The sequence below is a fragment of the Gorilla gorilla genome, chromosome 22, assembly GCF_029281585.2.
Source record: "Gorilla gorilla gorilla isolate KB3781 chromosome 22, NHGRI_mGorGor1-v2.1_pri, whole genome shotgun sequence".
Taxonomy (NCBI): domain Eukaryota; kingdom Metazoa; phylum Chordata; class Mammalia; order Primates; family Hominidae; genus Gorilla; species Gorilla gorilla.
The window spans coordinates 29,382,940-29,407,183 of record NC_073246.2 but is presented as its reverse complement, the minus strand read 5'-3'; positions in this window follow the sequence as shown (position 1 = coordinate 29,407,183).

The window sequence follows — 24,244 nt, the reverse complement described above, 5'->3', positions numbered from 1 at the left end:
TTTTTTAACAGTGTCTCATTCTGTTGCCCAGGTTGGAGAGCAGTGGTGCTATCTCAGCTCACTGCAGACTCCGCCTTCCACATTCAAGCAATTCTCCTACCTCAGCCTCCCGAGCAGCTGGGACTACAGGCATATGCCACCAGCTAATTTTTGTAGTTTTTAGTAGAGATGGGGTTTCGCCATGCTGGCCAGGCTGACCTCGAGCTCCTGGCCTAAAGTGATCTGCCTGCCTCAGACTCCCGAATTGTTGGTATTACAGGTGTGAGCCCCCATGCCTGGCCAATTATCAATTTTAATATGTTCTTCTTAAGCTTTTATAGTGAATGAAGAATTCTTAGAAGCCAATACTAATAAGACAACCTGTGTCAAAAATTCTGCATGACCACCTTTAAAGACAAAGAAAGAATGTTGGTTATTTCAGACAGAAACAGTATTTTTTATGTTAAAAAATATATTCTATGCCTGTTAATACTTTACATTCATGTGTCTTAATCTTTGCTTTGAAACTAATGCTACTACTTCATTAGGTGGCTTCCATTAACAGAGTAGTTATTAAATCCCAAAGAGAAGACACAATTTTTCAGTTAAAATTTAGTCGTTTTTTTAAATGAGGCATATCTGAAAATACCTGTCAACTCTATAGGAAATCTAAGTGCAGATGCCTCTCTGGGCACAACAGCCTGGTCAATAGCCTATCTACACAGCAAAAACTTTGCGACAGCTACATGTAGTTTGCATTTAATTCTCTATAGAACCTGATGTAAAACCTTAAGTGTAACATATTAGCAGACAGTAGCTGCCCAGAAATCCAGGGCCTTAGAGTTGAGTCACCAGTGAATAGACAGCCAGGATACGAACCTGAGGGTACCCAACTGAGCATCTGAATGCCATGTGGTGACCTAATTTTTTCAAGACTACTATCCCTGCTTTTCATCCAATCTGAGGAAAGAGCTGGCATCTAAGAATTTCAGGTTCCAAGACTGTTATTTTACCATTTTGATCTGTAGCAAGAAAAATAATTTTTTAGACATTCTAGAATCTTTGCTATTCGTTGAAGTATCTCTTAACAGCACTATTACCTACCACTCATCTGGTTATACACTGTACAACTCTAGGAGGTGCCATTTAAAGAGTAACCTGTATAGTGATGTCCCTAGAATTGTGTAGCACACAACTTGTATGGTTGTACATCATGACTCTCACTACTGTCTTAGAAGCATGATTATTTTTGAAATAACAGAGCTACCCCTTGAAATATTTTATGTGCAAGGATATTAGAATGCTCTTTCTGTTCTCTTTATTTTTTTAACTGACAACAATTAATTACTTTATAATTACTAAGTATTTCTTGCTGGTTATAATGACTTTGAGTAATACAAAGTATCACAAGTAAAAGATTAGTTTTTTATTCTTGTACTTCAAGTTCATGCTCCTGAGATAATGATTATAAATGATTCAAGCTATTTGATATGCATCAGCTCAAATCCTGTAATTTGTTATTACACATGCTTATTGTATATTTCAACCAAAATTAGGTCATACTGAACCTTCCAATTTGACGTTTGCTCTTTTTTTTTCTCCAAAATAAAGTATGTTCTGGGCATATTCCCAAGTCATTATAGTATATTGACCTGCTTTACTTCTTTATTATGTAAAATTGCTGCCATCTGTTAATATCACAAGTGGAGAGGATGTGGGAGAAAAAAGAACTTGGAAACAGGTAGTGGGAGTGCAAATCTGTCCAAATACATGGGACAGCCAGTCAGCAATGTTTAGTTCAAATGACTCTCTTTTTTGAATTGAGGAGCGGTCTTGCCATGTTGACCAGGCTGGAATGGAAAGGCCATTCACGGGTGTGATCATGGCACACTACAGCCTTGAACTTCGGGGCTCAAGTGATCCTCCTGCCTCAGCCTCCAGAGTAGTTGAGGCTACCTGCACCCACCTGCAAATGCTCAGAATTCTGATTCTTGATGTGCACCATAGGAGAATTTCCATAAATATTTACCAGTACACAGCTTGAAAATAAGACCCAATGTATAAGATAATAAGCTACTATAGTTAAAATGCATAAACCATATGCATGTATGTATGTTACATTACTAATAAGTAGAAGGATAGATCAATGTTGATTGAAAAAAGCAAACTGCCCAATCAAATTTATAAAATTATAAATATATAAATAGTGAGAAATGCAGTGCTATTGATTGTTCATATGTGTGTGTGTGCACCAACACACATACACACAGTGTTCAAACATGATAAATAGCTTAGTGATTTCAAAACTTGAGTTGGTAAATAAACTTTATATTGACGCATAAAAAAAAGAATCAAAAAGATTTAAGTAGGTGTATAGTAAATTCAGCATCAAAATGCATATTTACATAGTTCATCCTGCAATTTATATTGATGAAATAATCAGATTTAAGTAGATGTATAGTGAAGTATTTAAGTAGATGTATAAAAAAAGATTTAAGTAGATGTACAGTAAATTCAGCATCAAAATGCATATTTACATAGTTCATCCTGCAATTTATATTGATGAAATAATCAGAGTCTTAGTAATGGAAGCTTTAGATTTGTCTTGCTTAGTTATTATGAAAAAAAGAGAGTAGCTTGCTTTTAGAGGAGTAAAATACAGCTTTTCTTTCATCATCAAATATAGCCTATTTACAGAAAGATAAATAAAACATATGGCAATGTAAAAACAATATATAGCATCAAGAAATAAAGATTCAGTCTCTCACCCAGACACATGTTGTTTCTTTTCTGTAGATAAAGGAAGTAATTCAACACAGGGTATTTTTGCCAAAAAATAACATTAGAAAAGAAAGGGAAAACATGTCTTTTATACAAACAGTGAATGAAATATAACTGAAGCACTCTTCAAAAGCCATTTTAAAATTATTTATTTACTTACCTACTTCTTATTCTTCTTTGCTTTTTAAATAGGGACCATTTAAGCATGTGTAATATCACGGAACATATGCAATAGTGGTTTAGATGATTGCACATACTTTTCCCTATAAAATTCAACCTGTTCTCTCTTGTTCCCTCCCTGGTTGGAAAGAGCCAAAACACATTGTATATTCATCCAACACAGATATTTTATATGTCTATTCTGTCCTAATCAGGGTGGTCAAAAATGCAAATTCCTTCTTATTTTTAGCAAAACCTGAGTGTCACTCATTGGAATGATTAAAGCAGAATGATTTCCCATGTAATATTTATGAGCATTTAATTTGAATGTATTTTTTAAAGTCTGTTATAAAGATTACTACCAGTGTATCTTGCCAGACATAGGCTTGTAGCAGGAATTTAGGAGTGTCCTCCTGTGGGAGAGAGTGCCTTTAAAGCATTTCAACAGTATAAACTGGAAGATCTGTTAAGTGAATGTCCATTTATCCTGTTGAAATTCATATGAACCCAGTTAAAGTCATTTGGCTATATTTTTTTTCAGTGATGCTAGTGTTGCTCTCATCTGGCAATCAGTTAGCTACTAAATATGTCATTAGAGTACATAAAATAGAAAGCTTGTGATAAACATCGGAAAATAAAATAGGGCACATATTTGGTCAAGAAGTCGAGCATGAAGGCTGTCTTCCAAAATACTTGTAATCTACTTCAGCCATGGCATATATCAGACTGGAAAGCAAGTTAAACAGTAAGTGTAATTTTTCATTGGCAATTCTAACACAGCTGTGACATATTTAAAGGCATAGTTAGCAGAATGGGAACCAGGTGATACTATATAGCTGATTAAGGAAAATATATGTGAAAACAGTAACTGATTAGAGAACATGTATTGGAATCTGATAGTCTTCTTCCAATGAAAATAAACATCAGGGCACTCTCTGCTCTTTTTAAATCACAGTTCATTGCTCAATTCAGCTTGCCAATTTAAATGCATAGATAAGAAAACTTCCCTTATTTTTTATGTGTACAAACTTTTAAATCGAAGTTTTGATCTGGGTACATTGTGTGAATGGAAAAATAAGTTTTCCTACTAATGACAATGAAGTTCACTCACACACACACACACACACACACACACACACACACACACACACGGTGGTTCTTTGCAGTATGTTTTTTTGAGGGGGTTATCTATTTTAATGAAACTCAATATATATTTACAAAAAAAAAGAAAAAAATAGATATTATAGCTTAATAAAAAAGTACAACTGAGCACTGAAGGTTGAGCTATCCACCAACAGAATGCCCACCCTAATGTTTCATCTGGAGAAAGGATGGTGGTAAGGAGATGGCAGTCTCAGCCCAGAGATGCCCCTGTCTTCCTCCCCAGGGTTCAATGTGGTTTCATCCTGATATACAACCCCTCATGTCCTGCTTCCTAGTTCAGAAGATGGTTGAGCTCAGGAGCTAGAGAGAGGTGGTGTTGGTGAGGAGCAGAGGGAGGTACAAGGCACAATGGAAAAAGTAGAAGAGAGATCCTGAAGAAGGGCAAATGAGGGTGGGTAACTAAGGAGTTAAACAGGAGCTAGAAGCTTCTATTCATAATCCCAGAATCTGGGAATCTGGAAAGGGTAAGGAAAAAGGTGGAAAGGCAGAAGGGGAGACAGGCCCGGGAGCTGAGGAGAGGAGGAGCCTCCTTTATCTCTTTCTCTCTTTTGTATAGTTCCACTCCTTTATGTTAATCCCAGTCTGAGACAGGTCCAGAGACGTTCTGGTGACAAACTAGTGGTTGTGTCCCTGTGGGAAAAATAATCTAGGAAGTGAACTGCAGAGCCAGCAGAGAAAGCTAGGGTCCTCTTTAGTAAGACACAGCTCCTGGCTCAAGGGAGCAACCAAAACCACATTAGTTTTGTCATCGATGGAGTATAAGTGACAACGAGAGAGAAGATGAGGATGCCAAAGCCCACCATCAGAGTGCCAAACTCACTGTTCTCTTTAAATTAATCCTACTCTGTTCCCCATTCATGTACCAAACCATAAGCTGTGTATTCCTTCACTGAAAATTACCAGCTTATTAAATGTTGCTTAATTCCAATTTAATTGAGAGAAAGGAAGAGAAAGTACGTGTGCTTGCAATAAGGGCTGGTTTTTTTGTCTGTAAATGGATTTGGGGGCACCACTGCCTGGAGGAGGACAACACATTCTAAAGATGTAGGAACTCCAACCAATGGCATCACTGTGGGACAGCAGAACTGTACTTAATCACTTGCTGAATCAACAAAGTTGACACAAATGCCCTTTTTCTCAACTGTTTGCCCTTAAAGGCTCTGATAAAATCTGCATTTGTGGAATGTTTGGACCTACTGAATCAGTAACACTGGCAGTAGGACCCAGAAATATACATTTTAATAAGCTCTGTCTGTAATTCTATACTTGTTAAAGTTTGATAACTACTCTTTTGAGAAATCCATGCTTTTAAAAGCATTCAGAAAGTGATTTGGGGCATCTTTTTGATATCGTAATGTATTTACCAGTGTATTCAAATTATTCTAGATATGGATTCCTTCCAGATCCGTGTTACGTCTCAATTGCCTTGGAACAGGTTTCCAGGAAACTTATAATTTGTTTTATTTTTGAGCATTTTACAAGTCCTCATACCTTCCATTCTCTGATAGCCATTTCCTTGGTAGTCCCAAGTCACGCCGTTTCTAATCTTTCATTCAGGTAAATGGTTAAACAAGTACAGGAAAGCACAACTAGTACAGTGAGCTTATTATTTGACTACTTTCTTTTTAGATATTCACTTAATGACATTTCCTCAAACAATCTTTCCTAATGATCCTGGCTAAAATAAACTACTACATACTTAACATTCCCTAACACGCAGTATTCTTTTTTGTTTATATTAATGCTCTTTTCAAAATTTACAATTATAATTATTTATGTTTATTGTCTGGTTCCCTGACTTGTGCATAAATTCCATCGGTATAAAGACCATATCTAGTTTGCTGACACTTTTAGCTCTAGTACAAAACAACAGGCATTTTATATACATACAATGTGATTTAATAAATATTGGTTGATTTAGTGGACTTTCTTTTATCAAATAAAAATGTATATAATCAAAACTTATGGGGTAAAGCCTGCATAAGAGCAAACTGTATACCTTTAAATGTATTCAACACTGAATTTGAATTTTAAAATGCATTCTTTTTCAAACCATGAAGGGTTAGGATTTCAGTGTAGGAATTTGGGGAGGGGCGCAAACATTCAGTTCATAACAATGTTATCCCTTTGCCTCCCCTCAAAAAGTTAAAGTGAATTGCTTACTTTTTGGTAGCGTAATTATGCTAAGCAGTTTCAGAAAATCTGCCGTGGTTGTCCTGAAAGAGTGTGCATGTCCTGAGTGTTCAATGTATTTGTTTTCTGGGGATTATTTGATTGTATAAGTAGACCTTAAAAGACTATCATGAAGACAATGGGCACAATCATTTTTGCTTTTTGCTGAGAGGTTTTAATGTCTGTTCCAAATGAATTAAAATTATGTAATTGTAATCTATTCTTTAAGATAATATTTAAGGAAGTATGTATTCTATCTATAAGTAAACTATCGATAGTTATATTTAAATATACATCATCAAAACAGAGACTGTATGATATAACCCAGATTTTTAAAAATGTGAATGATATCCTTGGGAATAAGATGTTAACTATCAAAATTCAAATAGAGGTTTTTTTTTTGTTTGGGGTAGACTGTTTTAACATTTTATTTATTTTATATCTAAATACAGAAATACAACATATAGGTATACTTAGAGGGTTTGAATGAGGTTATATTAATATTCCATAAATTTCTCCTATTGAATTAGCAAATATTCTTCAGAACTACAGAACTACCAGATAAGGTTCAGGTATAGCTTGGCAGTAGCGTTTTCCTGTACTTCAAGCTACATGATACAGCCCAAGTTATGGGTAGCGGGTGCTCAATTTTATCCCCATATCATCTACTTTCAAGACTTTCTATAAGGATGTTTGTTTAATTCCCTAGGATGTTTGTTTAAACTTTTCCTTCACACCATCAATTGACTTCTTAGTAAACTGTATGACAGTGGAAAAAATAATAATAATTGTAAAAATAATACAGTTATTTTAAAATATAGCTTTTCCAAATGCAGAGTTACATGGGAAAAAGGAGCATTTCTCCACAATCAGTGGAGAATCACAGTCAATGGAGAAAAGTCTTCCCCCAAATATTCTATGATCCAAAGGCAGGGGGCAGAGATGTTAGAAATGGCCAAAATAAGATAGAAAGGTCCCTCTGGGAACAAGTAGGGAGATATCATGATTTGAGAAGTAGTAATACATTTGCAGTGTTTAGAAATAAACAATTTTCCTTAGCATAGTCTTATAGTCAATGAGTACTATAATTTTGGGGGTTCACCTTGAGAAGCTGAAAACTCAGGGACTGAGATCTTATAGTTACCTCATGATTCTAATTTAAAAAAATCATTAAGTTCTAGAAAGATGTGATACACAGGCTGAATCCCCTGACCAGTGTGCCAGGTTTCCTTTCAGTTGGCAATGTACCACGTGGAATCATCTTTTCTTATGGAATCATCTTTTCGTACCTGAACAAAATCTAATTATTCCCCAGTATTGGTCCTTGAATCTTTTTTGCTTTCAGATCAGTCAGTAGCAAAGACAGTTATTTTCTACAGTGTTTTCTAGGTATGTCGGGGGAGGTGCAGAAAGATGGGGAGGATCATACAGAGAGGAGACTCTACTTCATTGAAATGCCATAGCCCTCTCCAAGAAGGATAGCCGTCTAATATTCTAGTTGGTAAAATGCTGACACTCTGGCTGAAGTATAGGCATTGTCAGGCATTAATGGACACACTATTTATTACTTAATCAAAATGTGGAAATTGATCAAAATTTAGTCTAAGACATATTGTTTACCTCAGCTGGAGAAATTTTTGCCATCAACACATTGCTCTTTGCGAGATAAATTTATCCCACACAATAAATATTTAGCATCTTCAAACTGTAAGGGACTTTAGGCAATCCAAAGATAGAAGAGGGCAGAGCTTGTATTTAGAGAAAAAAGAAAGTGCAGTGAAAAAAGGAGATAAGGCATTTGGTGCATAAATGCAGTCCATGTGAGATATTCACTCTATATCAAGTAAGGTAGAATTTCCGAGGACCAAGAGGTGCTTTCCAAGTTAGGGGAAGAGGAGATTTATAATAGGAGACTTAATAGAAATTACAATGTTTAGCATTTTACACACGGTATCACATATTTGGTGATAAAAGGAAGACCATTTTGTATACAAAGAAACAAGGAGATTCATGGTGTTTAATTAGAAACATTCAATTCTGGGCCCACCCTGGAATAACAGATTTATAATACCCAGGACTGGGACATAAGGACACATGTTTCCAAAAATTCCTTATGTAAATCAAAGACAAATACAAGGTTAATAATCAATTTTGACAAAAAAAAAAAAAAAAAAAAAAAAAGACCTGGTGGTGTTTATTTCGAGATTGATGCTAGAAAAAGTGAACCAATCTGTCTGAATGTAGTCTGTGTGTTGCTTTTAGTGCCGTAGGCTGCATCAAAACATTCTGCTCAACTATATATACTGGGCTATGGACAAAGTTTTAGTCACTGAGAAGTCTGTCTCCTGATCAACACTGAAGGTGTTTGGATGTTGGGAGGCAAAGTGACCTGGAGAAAATGAAACTGGTAAGGTAGGATGGCTTGCAAAGTATAAGAGGAAGGAAAGGAGTGTTTGAATGTAGACCTGATAAGATCTACCTAATGATTAGGTTTAGAGAGGAAGAAAATAAAAGGTAAAAGTGAAACATTCTTTTTAGGATAAAATATATTTTCCAATATAGGAGTAAGCAATCGGGTGTGTAGAAAAATTATAAATTCAATTTTGACATGTTAGAAAAATCTAATGGAATTTTTGATTGCCTAGAATTTGTCTATGAAGAAATAAAAACCACACAATTTATTATGTCAATAATTTATTTCATGTACATATTTATAACTTATATACTATGTCAATTACTCTAATCCATCTATGTTATTGAAATGAACACTATATAATGGAGAGTTGGCTTGCAAATAATAAAAAATAAAAATTGGCAAAGAGTTGCAATTTTGACTCAGAAAGTTGACTTAAAACTTTTCACTGTGGACATTCCGAATTACATAAACCAGAAAGTCCCCACAAGTCTGTGGGTTTTCTAGTTTTCCAGATGGTTTCTCAGACTTTGGAAAAAACCAAGATTGAAGAAAATGTGCCAAAGACAACTATAGATCTTGCAATAAAACATGAATGGATTTAGTGATTTAAACACAGAAATGTAAGGAACGATGAATAAGATTTGAGCATTAATATTTGGCAGGATACTCGTTAATGAAAAATAGTTACATGCCTTATCTTGTCTGTTGCAAACTATATCTACAAATCTGAACAATTGATTGAAGACAATATTCAAAATTAGATATATATTTAATGTACAGAATGTCAAATAAGTCATTTTAGTTTTTCTTTTGAAGAAGCATTCATTGTGAAAAATATTGTTAATAATTATTTAAGGCAAAATTACAGATAATGAATTTAAGAATTATCACTTTTATGTTGGTCTACTCCGGACTTTCTAGTAAGCTTTTCATTTAATAATTTAGCACAAAAATCTCCTAGCATAGCAGTAGCACCTGTTATATGATGGCTTTCCTCCATTCTATGTTATTTGGCTAAAATCCAGAGACTGCAGTGTACATAGCCAAATGTAAAATAAAGCTTCTGTGAAGTTTATATTGCTACAGTCTCATCAACATGAGTCAGGAGAATAAAGAGTAAATAATAAATAATAAATTATAAATAAATAAATGCCTTGTAGTCTACAAAACATAATTGACCGCTGACAATTTGAAACCTCAAATAGCAAATTATGGGCTAAATATCTATAAACTGCTTTCATCTCTTGGGGGAAAAATTTTCTGTAAAACAATAAAGAACAATAAAAGTGATCTGGTTCATAAATAATGAAAAGGGATGTATCTATTATTGTTAAGGCCCTTGAATGTTTTAGAAAAAATCAATTTAGATTTGTCAAACTTATAATACATCGAAAAATTGTGTTATTGTATTTTCCAAATACTAATGACTAGTAAAACATATATTTTTATTTTATTTTATTGTTATTTATTTATTTATTTTATTAGAGACAGGGTTTTGCTCTATTGCCGAGACTGCAGTGCAATGACATGATCATAGCTCACTGCAGCCTCTGGTTTCTAGACTCGAGCGATCCTTCTGTCTCAACTTCCCAAGTAGCTGGGGATACAGGCACGTGCCATCATGCACAGCTAAAACATGTTAATCTTCAAATTTCACATTTTTTTAAATCTAAGACCATATTTAAGTAAAAATAATTTGTGAAGCAATATGATATATATATATCCACATTATAAATTATATATATGTATGTATAGAGATATCCAGAGCAGTGCAAGTCAAAGCAGATATTGTGTGCTTCTAATGATTAGTTTTATATATATATATATATATATGTATGTATATCTGTGGCACATTTCTTCCCTTTGTTTACATTTGTAAAAAAAAATTCAAATATTGAAAGCTTAAGAGACATAAATCCAAATAAAGACATTAAAACAAATTATCTTCACTTCTAAGTGGAACACTTCCCTGTTATGTTGATCCTTGTATGTGGTTATTCTTACTATTCTCATTACCAGCTCTATCTCACTGATTATTCAATTTACTACTTTAATAATTAAATGTTTTTGGAATCTCTTACTATTTTTTAGAAATAGGCTAAATAATACCACAAATAAATTAACCGTTTATTTCTCTTTTTTTCCAAAGTAGTTTCCTTAAGATCAGAATGTGTATCACAGCATTACAACGTTTTCATTCCTAAGGGAATAAAATATAGGACACCTGATTTGAATGCATTAGTGTTCCATCATTGCTGTTTTCCAACCCAAAGACCTGCATTCCCAAAATACGCATCTTTAAGTTTTGTTTATATTGTTGCTTTTAGGGCACAGTATATGGAGCATATTGATTTTTAGTTTTGAAAATCAAATAATAGCATACACTTTCCCTGCATACCATTTAGAAGATCCCCTATATTCATTCTGTAAGCATGCTAAACTCAGGAATTTTGGCGATAGTTTGTATAGCATTTATTAGAATGTGTTTTGCAACTAGCCGGGGTTCATAAAATAAAATATTTCTATTGATATTTATGTTTATTTTATATTCTAATAAATACGGTATCCTATTAGAGTATCATGCTAATGCTGTTGAGATTATAGTGCTATTTGGGTAATTCTACTCAACCAGTAGTAGCCAATCCTTTATGACCAAACTACTGAGAGTCACATGATTATTGTCAGTACCTGGGCAAAAGCTTCTGAGTGGACAGAAATAGTGTCAGCCTAATGACACTCCGCTCTCAGCTTTCCCTCCCCATATAAAGAATCATAAACATCAAGGCTATTTTTCCCTATGCCACCAACAGGGAAAAACCACACTTGCCATTTTCTGCAGATCAAGTGGCAGAAACATTCCAATCTATACATCATAACCACTCCAGTCCTTCTTTCTGTGTTGAATTTAAATTATTTCTGGAAAGAGTGTCTGGTCTACTTCTAAAGACTACTGGAGCTAATGTAACATCCTGATTGTATTTGCCAGTGCCCTCTATTTGTCTATTTCTACCTTATGATCATTTCCCTATCTTTTTTCAAATTTATTCAGGTATAAATGAAAAATAAAAAGTGTATTCATTTAAGATGTACAATATGATGTTTTAAAAACATATGCATTGTGAAATGATTACCGTAATCAACTAATTAATATATCTATCACCTCAGGCAGTTACCATTTTGTGTGTGTATGCGGTGAGAACATGTAAGATGTACCTTTAGCAAATTATATAATGAGGTGTTAATAACTATAGTCACCATACTGTACATGAAAGATCCAGTATTTATTCATTCTGCATAACTAAACCTTTGTACCCTTTGAGCAACATCTCCCCATTTCCCTTACCCCCAGCCCCTGGTAACCATCATTCTACTCTCCACTTCTATGAGTTTGACATTTTTGGATTCCACATATAAGTGAGGTCATGCAGGACTTGTCTTTCTGTGTCTGGCTTATTTCACTTAGCATGATGGGCCTCATCTTTTTAACACTTCCCTCACCAATCTCTTTTCTCCACTTTTCCTTCCAGCCCCCAACACTGATTCTGTAAAAAAAACACACCCTCATATAATCTTAAACTCCACACTGAATTTTTCTCCATCTCCAAGTAAGTAATTTTTCTTCTTTGAGAAAAGATAAAAATAAAATTCATCACTCTCTTTTGGGGACCAATCACATTTGTACATAATCCAAATTATAGAATTTATTAAAATCATTCTAAACCTGCCAATCTAGATTGCAAGTATCTGATACCAGTGCCTGTGTCTTGTTCATACTGGACTCTCAGTTTGAAGTATAGCAGCTAGTAAATTTAAAATGAGCCATCATTTTATAGCTTTAACAATTCTGTATACATTTCTGTGAATTATCCCTCTGTATACCATTATCCTCAAAAATTGTACCCTTTCCAAAAATAGCTAATATCTTCTTGGGAAATGATCTTTTCAGGTGCAATTCACAAAATGTAAAATGCATAAAATTAAGAAATTATAAAAGTAACTCACTCCATAAAAATTGCCAAAAGCAGGAACTATAATCAAAAAATGTAAAAGTCTCTTCACTTTTGATCCACAGTTTTTTAAAATGGAAATTGATTTCTAGAACCACTCTTGGTCAGGTCTTCAATGTTGACTAGGCGCCTTTTAGGGAAATCTTTCTTCACCTGTAGTTTGTGTTGCAACTATATGTTTTTTTGTTTTGTATTTATTTTATGATCTTTTAAAAACCAAAAGTATGTGATTTTAAAATTAAGTTAAACTATCTAGGAGTAAATCTAAATTTTACTTTCAGGATGCTTCTCCAAGACAAACTAACAGGGAAGTATTTATATGTAACTTTGATCTGTACCCACTCTCCCCAACCACCACCCACACATGCCACCCAACAAACACATACAGGTATCTCGTATAACTTCTAGGAGAAAAATTTGTGGGAAATTACTATATTATTATTATATTTATTTTTATTACTATGTTATAATTTTAAAGTGACTACATTAAATCAGAATGGCAATTGTCGCTTTCCTTCCTCCTGCATTGATTGAGCAGTGAAGGTTTTCTTTATTGATTGGGAAGTAATTTTGTATTTCATCTCTACTTAAAAGCATGCTATGTTTTATCTTCCTTTTTATTTGGAGTGTGGCTTTTGTATTCAGCATTGTTTTCCTCTAATGGCTTTTAATTTCCATTGCTTTTATTCCAAAGAGCAATGGAAAATATACACCTTAATATTATTATTAATTCTTATGGATACAAATTGTGTTAGTCTATCTCTTTTTAATGGAGTTATTGTTCACGGGTACTCTAAGTACTTCTTTCAATTTTATAATCCAATTGGTTTCCTTTTCTTTAGTCTACTTCATTGCCATCATGTAGGTATTTATTTGTATTATACTCAGGTTGGCTCTGGTGTGTCTTGCTTCCCATGCTGCCTTCTTCTTTGGATTTCTCCTATTTCTAAGTATTTTCCAGAAAGAGTTCATGAGAAATACATTTTATTTCTTGTAATTAACTTTTAAAATTCTCCTTAGCATCTATCTATCATTTATTTCCATCTCCTCCATTAACTTTTCCAGCTTTCTTTCTTTTTTTTTTTTTTTTTTTTGGGACGGAGTCTCGCTCTGTCGCCCAGGCTGGAGTGCAGTGGCGCTATCTCGGCTCACGGCAAGCTCCGCCTCCCGGGTTCACGCCATTCTCCCGCCTCAGCCTCCCGAGTAGCTGGGACTACAAGTGCCCGCCACCACACCTGGCTAATTTTTTCTATTTTTAGCAGAGACGGGGTTTCACTGTGTTAGCCAGGATGGTCTTGATCTCCCGACCTCATGATCCTCCCGCCTCGGCCTCCCAAAGTGCTGGGATTACAGGCGTGAGCCACCACGCCTGGCCAAGAACTTTACTCTTGCAATGTCTGTTCTCTCTCTTCCATAATCAGGCTTTTCATTATCTTGGATCACTTCTAACAGCATACAGATACTCATTACTATGGATTTATATATATGTGTCTGTGTTTATTCACTTATGTGTATATGTATGAGTACATATATTTAATCATTTGTATATTTTTTCTGTCATTTTAATTATTTTTACTATAGGGATAAATAAATGGATTTAAGTTTTTATCTTGAAGCAGTAGTCATCTTCTACAATTAAAGTACATGCCAAGTCTTAGGCTTATATCTTTTTAGCTTATATAGTTACACAATATCTCATTTAACCTCCCTTATGTTGGATGACTAAAAAAACAATTTGAGTTAATTTAAGGTCCCATGACCGCTTGCCTCTGGTTTGCAACTAAACTGTGGGCACATAGTGTTCGGGTGTGAGTGGATGGACATCTAAGGTGTCATTTGTCCTTATACTGGCACCCGATGGGACATCTACCATCCCACTAGCTCTCATTTCTTCATTCCAAACAAGTCTTTGCTCTGTTATCCTTTGTATGCCTCTCTCATTCTAGTTTCTATGGGTCTAATTCTATTTCAGCCACTTCTAGTGCCATTTAAGTGGGCAAAAATTCATCCATGCCTCAGGCCTTCTCTGCCTACACCTGCTATCTGAAACCTCTTTATTCTCTCAGCATTCCTACCCCATGACTTAACTCAGAAACGAAGGTACGAGTCCCACTAATTTTTGTCATGTACACTAGAACAGCCACTCATGCCAAGTAAGCCCCTCATGCCACTAATTTTTGTCATGTACACTAGAACAGCCATTCATGCCAAGTAAGCTTATGTTTGGAGGAAAACCCCTTTCTAGGCACCTACTGCTAGAATATCACTTGAGTCAAATCTCATATGGGTCATATGGTTTAGCTTCTTGAAGTGGTATAGGATTGAAAAGTTATATAAAATATCAAAAAATACACTTGTAAAATTGTGAAATATTTTGTCACGTGAGTAATTACATTCATTCTAGATTGGAATTTAACTTTCCTTATGTGTTTTTATTTTATATAATAAGAATAACATTCTTATACTTGGAAATTAACAGTGTTTTGATGTAATTAAAGCACACATAGTACAAGCTGTGACGTTTAGTGTTGTGTTTGCAACATAAATTGACTTATAGTTAACAGAATCATTACTCTGAAGAACTGAAAAAATATTCTACTATTTTCCCAAATCTTCTTTTAAACTTATTTTAATAAGTATAATCTTATTTTTTTCTTTTAAACTTATTTTAGTTGAAACTTTGGTCAAGAAAATCAATAGTGAAGAGGAGATAGCAGTCAGTAGATAAAAATACCTTTAGGAGAAATATCTAATGTAAATGATGAGTTGATGGGTGCAGCAAACCAACATGGAACATGTATACCTATGTAACAAACCTGCATGTTGTGCACATGTACCCTAGAACTTAAAGTATAATAATTAAAAAAATGATTAAACCAGCTTGCCACCAAAATTTGCTAATGAGACTGAAGGAAAAGGTGGCAACTGCTTCAAATAAAAAAAAGTAAATAAGCTTAATATATTTATTCACCCCCCCCACACACTCCATATAAATACAACTATAGAAAAGAAATAGTATTGGATGTGGTACAGTTCAGTCTTTCATGGACACATATTGTCCCACATTAGTACTGCCTAAGACTGAATAATAATATTATGATCTTTTTGTTGTTGTTATTTTTGAAACCATGAGGAAGAATTAGCCTTTGTATGAGGAACAAGATTTCACCTGCAGGGAAGAGATAACCCATTGTTAGCCAACCTGGTTCTGAAAGAGGAACAGAAGGATTTTGTCTTTTTCTGGGGCTGAGAAAGCACTTGGGCCTAGATTTCCATGTGTGGTAATACCTGCTAATTCCACCTGACAGAGAGTGAAACTACCGACCACATGAAGGACTCTTGTGGTTAGGTAAGGCGTCAATGTTCTTCTGTTTTGTTCATGACCTCTACAGTAGCAACCTTTTCTAAAGTAAATAGTAGTAAAGAGTAGTCACTCTTGCTATTACACGTACTCTATGGCTGAGCTTTAGCAGCGTTTAGCTCAAGAACCTGTGCTCGGTTTTGCTGGGAGGTATTAGAGAAAGAATGTCCTCTCTCAAACCTTTGGCAAAGTTATGAATGGCAGTGGTAAAAGAGAGAGCTCTGTGTCACAACACAATTGCCTAACAAAGGTAATCTGCACCAAATACAGCCACAGGATTTCACCACAAATGAGTCACTGCCGAAGAATTTGGGAGTATACTTGAGCTAATGGCAAGGCAAAATGATCAGAAACATTGGGGACTTGGCACTTATCATGAAAGAAATTGATGATAAAATTTTTGACCCAGGCTGGTGAGAGCAGGAAAGGATGCAAACTATCTGTATACCTAAATATTTATGAACATGTATGCGGACGTGTGTGTGTGTGCATGTGTGTGGTGTTTATGTGTATGGCTGAATATGAAAGACCTTATACTATATATTTCTACTATCTCCTATCACCTATATGGTTATGGTTATATATAAATTATCAAGATATCTAAATAATTGCTATAATCTGTGTCCCCCAAAATTCACTCATTAGAAACTTAATCCCCAATGCAACAGTGTTGGAAGGTGTGGCCTTTTAGGAGCTGTTTAGCTCAGAAGGCTTCCACCCTCATTCTTCTTAGGGATTACTTAAGTCGTTGTGAACTAAATTTTGATAGAAATATGGGTAGTAAAAGCCATTCTGATGAGGTCTCAGATGGAAATGAGGAATGAGGTGTTGAAAACTGAAGGAAAGGCCATCCTTGTTATAAAATGGCAAAGAACTTGGCTGAATTATGTCTATGTCCTAAAATTTTGTGGAAGGCAAAATTTAAGAGAAATGAATTAGGATATTGGGCAGAAGAAATCTCTAAGCAGCAAAATAGTCACAATTCTGCATTGCTTCTCTTAACTGCCTATAGCAAAATGGAAAAAGAATAACAACTTAAAGATAGAATTTATAATCAAAAGAGTAGCAGGAAGTAAAGATTTAAAAAATTCACAGCCTGGTTGGGTAAAGTATTTAAAAGGCATGTTGAGGACAGAAAACCAAGGATGTGGCCAAGATACATTGTAATAAGGAGATTAGTATGGCTAGGAGGAAGCCAGGTGCTATTCATCAAGACAATGAGAGAATGATCTGAAAGGCATTTCAGAGATCCTGTGCAGGAGAACTCACTTGTCCAGGCTGCCTCAGATCTCTGCTCTCTGCATTCTGGTGCAGCTCTCCTCAGCCACCCCAGCTATGGCTCCAGTGAATGCAGGTGCAACTCAGGCTGCCACTCCGGAGGGCAAAGTGATGAGCCTTAGCAGCATGCACATACTGCTAATTCTGCAGGTGTGCAGACTACAAAATCAGTGGAGGTATGACTTCCTTCTCCTAAATTTCAGAGGTCATTGCAGACAGCCTCGAGGTCTGGGCAGAGACCTGTGCAGAGGTTGAGTTGCCACAGAGAACCCCACTAGTTCAATGCTTAGTGGAGCCATGGGGTAGCGCTGCCTCCAAGACCCCAGAACTGTAGAGCCACCTGCATGCGATACCAGCTAGAAGTCACTGCCATGTGGCTTCAATGCATAAGTGCTGAAGCATGGGTTGTGCCTAGCAAAACCACGGAAACAGAGCTGCTGGGAGCCTAGAAGACCCAACCCTCACCTTAGCGTGTGCAAGCAGCAGGACATGGAGTCAACATAGATTACTCCAAGGCCTTAAGTTTCAAGATTGTTTGCCCTGTTGGGTATTGGACTTAATTGGGACTTGTTACTTCTTCTTGCTTATCTCTCCCTTTCAGAATGGAAATATCAGTCCTGTGTTTGTACCACCATTGAATTTTAGAATCACGTAACTTGTTTGATGTCACAGGCTCACAGCTAAAGGGAAATTTGCCTCAGGATGAACCATGCATTGAGCCTCACCCATAACTTATTTAGATAAGACTCCAGACTTCAGATTTTTAAGTTGGCATCAGAATGGCTTTTTGGGCTATTGAGATGGAATAGCTGTGTTTTGTATTTGAAAAAAACATCAATTTGGGGAGCCAGGGTTGGAATGCTATGGTCAAAATGAGTCCCCCGAAATTCATGTGTTGGAAACAATCCCTAATGCAACAGTGTTGGGAGATAGGATCTTTTGGGAAGTGCTTAGTTCAAGAGGGCTCTTTGCTCATAAGTCAGTTAATTCCATTATAAAAGGGTTTAATGAAAGGAGTTTGCCCCTTTTTGCTTTTTGCCCTCCTGTCTTCTGCCATGTGAGGATATAACATTCCCCCATTTTCAAAAGACACAGCATTCAAGGTGCCATCTTGGAAGCAGAGACCAGATCGTCATCAGATAAATGAACCTGCTGGCACCTGTATCTTGGACTTCCCAGCCTCCAGAACACTGCGCAGATATACATTTCTCTTAAATTTCCCAGTTTGTGAAATTCTGTCTGAGAAGCACAAAATGAACTAAGACAATAGCTATAGTAACTATATAGATGCCTTACATGCTTTGCCCTTGAACAACATGAGGATTAGGAATACCAAACCCTATATGGTCAAAAATTCATGTATAAGTTTTGACTCCCCAAAAACCTAACTACTAATAGTCTACTGTTGACTAGAAGCCTATTGGTAACATAAACAGTTGATTAACATATATTTTGTATGCTGCGTGTATTTTATATTGTATTCTTACATTAAAGTAAGCTAAGAGAAAAATGTTATTGAAAAAATCACAAGGAGGAGAAAATATATTTACTATTCATTAAGTGGAAGTGGATTATCATAAAGGTCTTCATCCTCATCAACTTCATATTGAGTAGGCTGAGGAGGAGGCAGAAAATGGAGTAGTTGATCTTGCTGTATCAAGGGTGGCAGAGGTGAAACAAAAATCCATGTATAAGTGGAGCTGTGCAGTTCAAACCTACCTTGTTCGAGGGTTTTGTCTTAAAATATGTCCAAGACATTGTTCTCTGTCAATGTTCTAAAAATAGATATTATTTTACTGACTGCAGTATTGTATGATTGAAGACTATTGAAACAATTTATTCCCTCATTAACTTGAAAATTGAAACAATTTATTCTCTCATTAACTTAAAAATTGAGACAATTTGTTCTTTCATTAACTTGTTACCCTTGAGTACTCCTTTGTCCTCAGTCTTAATAACAATGGAAAATGTCCCCTGTTTTAATCTTTAGTGACCTCATTGTAATATAATTCATAAACATAATGCAAAGTACTAAGATGCTTAGCCATACTGATTTTTTATTTCTTCCTGTGATTTACTAGTTCAGTTTCTTTAACCACCTTAGTGGATTACTTGCACTTTCCTAAATAATTCATAAAAGGGAGTTATTTATATTAAAGATATTGACTATTTGTACACAATGCAAAATTTTTCCTATTCTTGTCTTCTGCTTTCTTACTTGATTTGATATGGTTTGATAAGCAAACATTTTTAAACATTTAAATCTGTTGAACTACAATCCTTTCTCAGTTCAGTCTTTGGTATCATATTAAATAAGCCATGTAAGTTTGCATATGGTTTCAGTTTTATGTTTAGATCTTTAATCCAATTGGAATTTATTTTGTGTAAAAGTTGTGAAATAGGGATATATCTTTCCTGTCATGTCCTCCCAAGTGTATACTTAATTTTCACCATTCCACTTATTGAAAAATTCATGCTTTCCTCATTTTCAAAATGTCATTTTGGTATTTTATTAATTCTGATACACACAGCTGTATTTTTCAGAATTCTTAATTGGATTATTGTGAGCTATTTGTCATTCGTATCTTAGTATCACATTGTGTTATTATGATTGAATCTGGTAAAATAATTGCCCCCTTAGCCCTACAATTTTAATAAATATTCGAAACCCCACTCTATAGAAACCTCTAACTAGGGAGATAAATTATATATGCCTACTATGTGTCAAGGACTGTGTACAACTGAAACAGATTTGACTCATGAATTTTATACTCATGATACGCTGTAGTACTTTATTTTACTCTTAAAAATAACAATAGCAGCTTCTCTTTTATACTTTTATAAAATCTTCTACTGATTTCAAAGCTTTTTTTTAATTAAGAAGAGAGCCAATTTTAAAAAATGCACTGTTTTTCTTAGATAATATCTAAAAGCCCAGAAGAAAAAGAAATTCTTCTTTTGTAGGCAACATGATTAGCCACTAGAGGAAGTAAGTGTTTTGCATTGCTGGGCAGCAGCATAGGAATTGACTTATGAAAGAAAATCACTGTTAACATTTATTCTGCCTAGTAGAATGCCTGGCAGTTCTAGAAGATAGACTTTGAATTTATAATTTGGTAACTTAGTGATTGTATATAATGACATGATTTAAATAACTATATTTGACTGAAAGTAGTTATTAGAAGTTCCTGATAGTACATGAAAGGAAAAAAATACTGTCATCTCAACTAGATCATATATCTTTAATTAACTAATTCATAAAAAATAATTCCAAATTTATTTTACTATAAACAATATATTACAATTAAAATGGAATTTTCTGGAGAGCTGATAACCAGAAAACTTGTTTTTGCCGTAAAATGACAAAAATAAGAACTAAAGTGTTATTTTTTTAATTGTAAACATTCCTTTGTAGAAAAACTGGTCTTGGAGGCATTCAAATATGCATGAGGACACATTGAGAGAAAATGAAGAAATATGTGCTTTTTTGTGCTTATTTGTTTTAGAAAATAGCAATTACAATCTCATTTAAAATGTAGTCATTGTGACAGAACAGTGTTTATTCATTTAACAAGTAGTTATTTAGCACCTCCCATTTGCCAGCTATTGCGTGGGATATCTAACACATAGTCCAACAATACACAGATTATTTGTGCATTTGGCACACATTTATTATAACTGTATTTTCACTGTCAGTAGGTCATGCTCTCCACATACTGAGCAGGCACTTCTTTTTGCCTGGCATTCTTACACATCAACTATTTTATGTGGTAACATACTTATCCTTTGGGTAGCAGTTGCCCTATCTTTTCTCCTGAGAAGACTTTCTAACTGAAAAACCATAATTAGATATCCTCTTCTAGGCCAGCACCATCATTCCTGAACCATGGCATGTAGTATTAGAAGTGCCTTTGTAATCTTCCATGTTCTTCACTAGATTGTAAATTCTACGAGAGAGTCATACATCCATTCGAAAATATTTACTGAGCACATAAAAAGTACCAAGCACTAGCCTGCTTGCTGTGAGTATAAAGTTTACAAAATTAGAAGAATAAAATAGAATGGAAGTTGAAAGTTATCTCTTTTGCCTAGTAGGGTACAAACTGTACTGTATTGTCTCTCACATCATGTAAGTGAGCCAAATCGATCATCATCCTCTAGAAGTGTTAACAACAAGCACATTGTTGCATTATACTCTAAGCTTCTGGGTCGAAATATCTGGGGGGTGTAGCTCAGGAATCTGCATTTTTGCAAAGTGCTCCAAGTGGTCAGTATGGATGCTGAGATTGAGATCCACTTGTCCTTGATAATGGAGAGATTGTGTTTGACGTATTCACCGGCTGCATACACAGCATGAAGTAGAGTGCCTGGCACAAAGTGAGTTGTTGTTAATTAGGAGCTGAGTGAATGAATGAGTCACTGACAACCTCAAGTAGTCTACATGACCCACACACCACAGAGAAGTAGAGCATGTTCTACAGAAGCACATAGATGTACATGACTGATTCTTCAGGGAGACCAGAAAACATTCAGAGGCCAATCGTGTATACAATGAAGGACAAAAATGTGGGGAGGCAGAAAAAGCAGGGGGAGCGTATTCCCAACAGAAGGGAGAGCAAGAGCTAAGGCACAGATCAAGGGCATGGGGTGTTCAGGAAATACGGAGTATGTGTGTGTTGCCAGATACCAGGTAGTCATGGGGAAGGTTAAGGTATGGAGGGAGCCTTGTAGGCATTCTGGCTTCTCCTGTAGGTGATAGTGAGCCACCGAAATCAACAAATCTGTTTGCAAATAAATCAACCTTGGTAATGTTGTGGAGGATAGGTAATCTGTTAGGAGATAATGAGATAAAAGGTAAGGATAAATGGTCATTAGTTATATGAGGGGAGTGTCACAGATGAAAGAAGGACAGCATTGTGAGTTATTTATCCAATAGAATCTACCCAACGTGAAAACTCTTCTAGGGGATATGGCAAGAGTAACCGATGTCATTGTGTTCATGAGAAGATATTAGTCATTGCTTCAACTTGAATCTGAAAATCTTAAGAAACTGCTATGACCCACAAAATAATACAGAATTCAGTGGTTAGAACTATTGAATGAATCTGCAAATATTTTTATGGCTCTCATGTAGTTCTTAATTATGCTACTTGTAACTTACTGAGTTTAATTATACTGTTTTATGAACAAAAGGACAAGAAGTAAACTAATTTTTATTTTCCCCAAGTATCACTTTTTCTCTATTATTACATTGTGTGAACATTGTTCATTGACTAAAATCAGTATTTTTCTTGATACCAACCTTTATGATTGAAGTGGCTAGATAAAAGTTCAGCATCTTTGACATTAGCTAGTAATTTTTAAAGCAGAAATAAATGTAGAACTTCAGGAAAGTTTCTAATTAAAACTTATTTTAAAAATTGCCCTTGTCAGCTACATGTCTATTCTGATAAAGCATGGGTTCTATGGGATAAGAAATCAAAAGACTTTGGGTGACATTTTATCTCTGGTTTTTCTGGATGAAATAAACAGCATAATTAATGTTCATTGATCCAAAAGTGACATTGCACGGAAAGATGCACCCTTCTCTGTTTTATTTGGGAGACAGAATTTAGGTGTTCTTCAGTAGGAAAGAAACTACAATCACATTTAATCACAGTAAAAATGAAGGCCAAAATATTGTAACTACCACTTTTCTTGTTGATTTTGAAAAGGTGCCGATTTCTCTTTGCACAAAGTGTTGAGTGCAAACAAGAGGACAAACCACATCAAGACTGAATCAAAGAGACCAGTTAAACGAGGACTGTCACAGATATTTCATCAAGAAAAATGGCATGTCTTGTTTACGATTACTTTGTCTGATTCACTTCTCCATTAGAAAAAGCACTTTTAAAATATCCTTTTACAATCCTCCTCAAGAGAAGAACATTGCTGGCTATGCAGACTAGACTAATATTGGGAGAGAAACCCTAAGTTCTATGCACAATTGTGAAGGGCTGTGTGTGTGTGTGTGTGTGTGTCTGTGTGATATACATGCATAGGTAAAATGTTAATCCAATATCTCTCAAAATGAGTGAAATTAGAGACATTTTGTTCTCAGTGCTTTGGAATGACTTCACTTAAATGGATAATATCCCCAAACAGAACAGGGACTGAGAAGATAACAGAACCTATTACCAATTGTTCTTTCATCCTCTCTACCAGGGCTGCAGAATTTCATACTGACGTGTTGAATTTAAGTCTGTTCTGCCTATCATTCCTCAGATAACTGGTGCTTGGAACTAAAACACTCAAAGCAAATGGAGTTCAAATTGTTCATAATATACAAAAGATATTCAAACCCCTTGTATACTATGTCCTTCTTTTACTTTAACATGCAGACTGAAATAGATAATTTTAACGGTTATATCAAGATAACCCACTGAAGTAATTCAAAATTTTTAATTTAATTTTCTTCATCTGATGGAGCAGAAATAACATATCAGAAAATGTATTTAGGTAAAAGTCCTCTTTCCTGTCAAAATATATATCAAATAAAATAAAAATAGGCTCCCTTCTAGGTACTATTTATGCACTTTTTCCTCTTCCACTTCTTGCTGCTTTCTCAGTGATTCTTTCTACGACTATTAAATATCATTACTTTAGAATTTAGTTAAAATGAACTGATTCTGTGATAAATGAAGCAATACTAGAAATCATAATTTACAGAAAACTATTAAAAGATTTAAGAGAATTTTTTCACCGTTAATTAAAAACAATTTAGCTTGTGGAGTAAGATTGGTACTCACAAGGTTAAGGCGCATGTTTCTGGAGGCGAAAGGCCTGTTTGAATCTTTACACCCACTAGTTGTGTGACTACAGGTAAGTTATTAAAGATCTTTATGTTTTAGATTATTTTTCTGTTAAATAGGGATGAAAATAGCATTT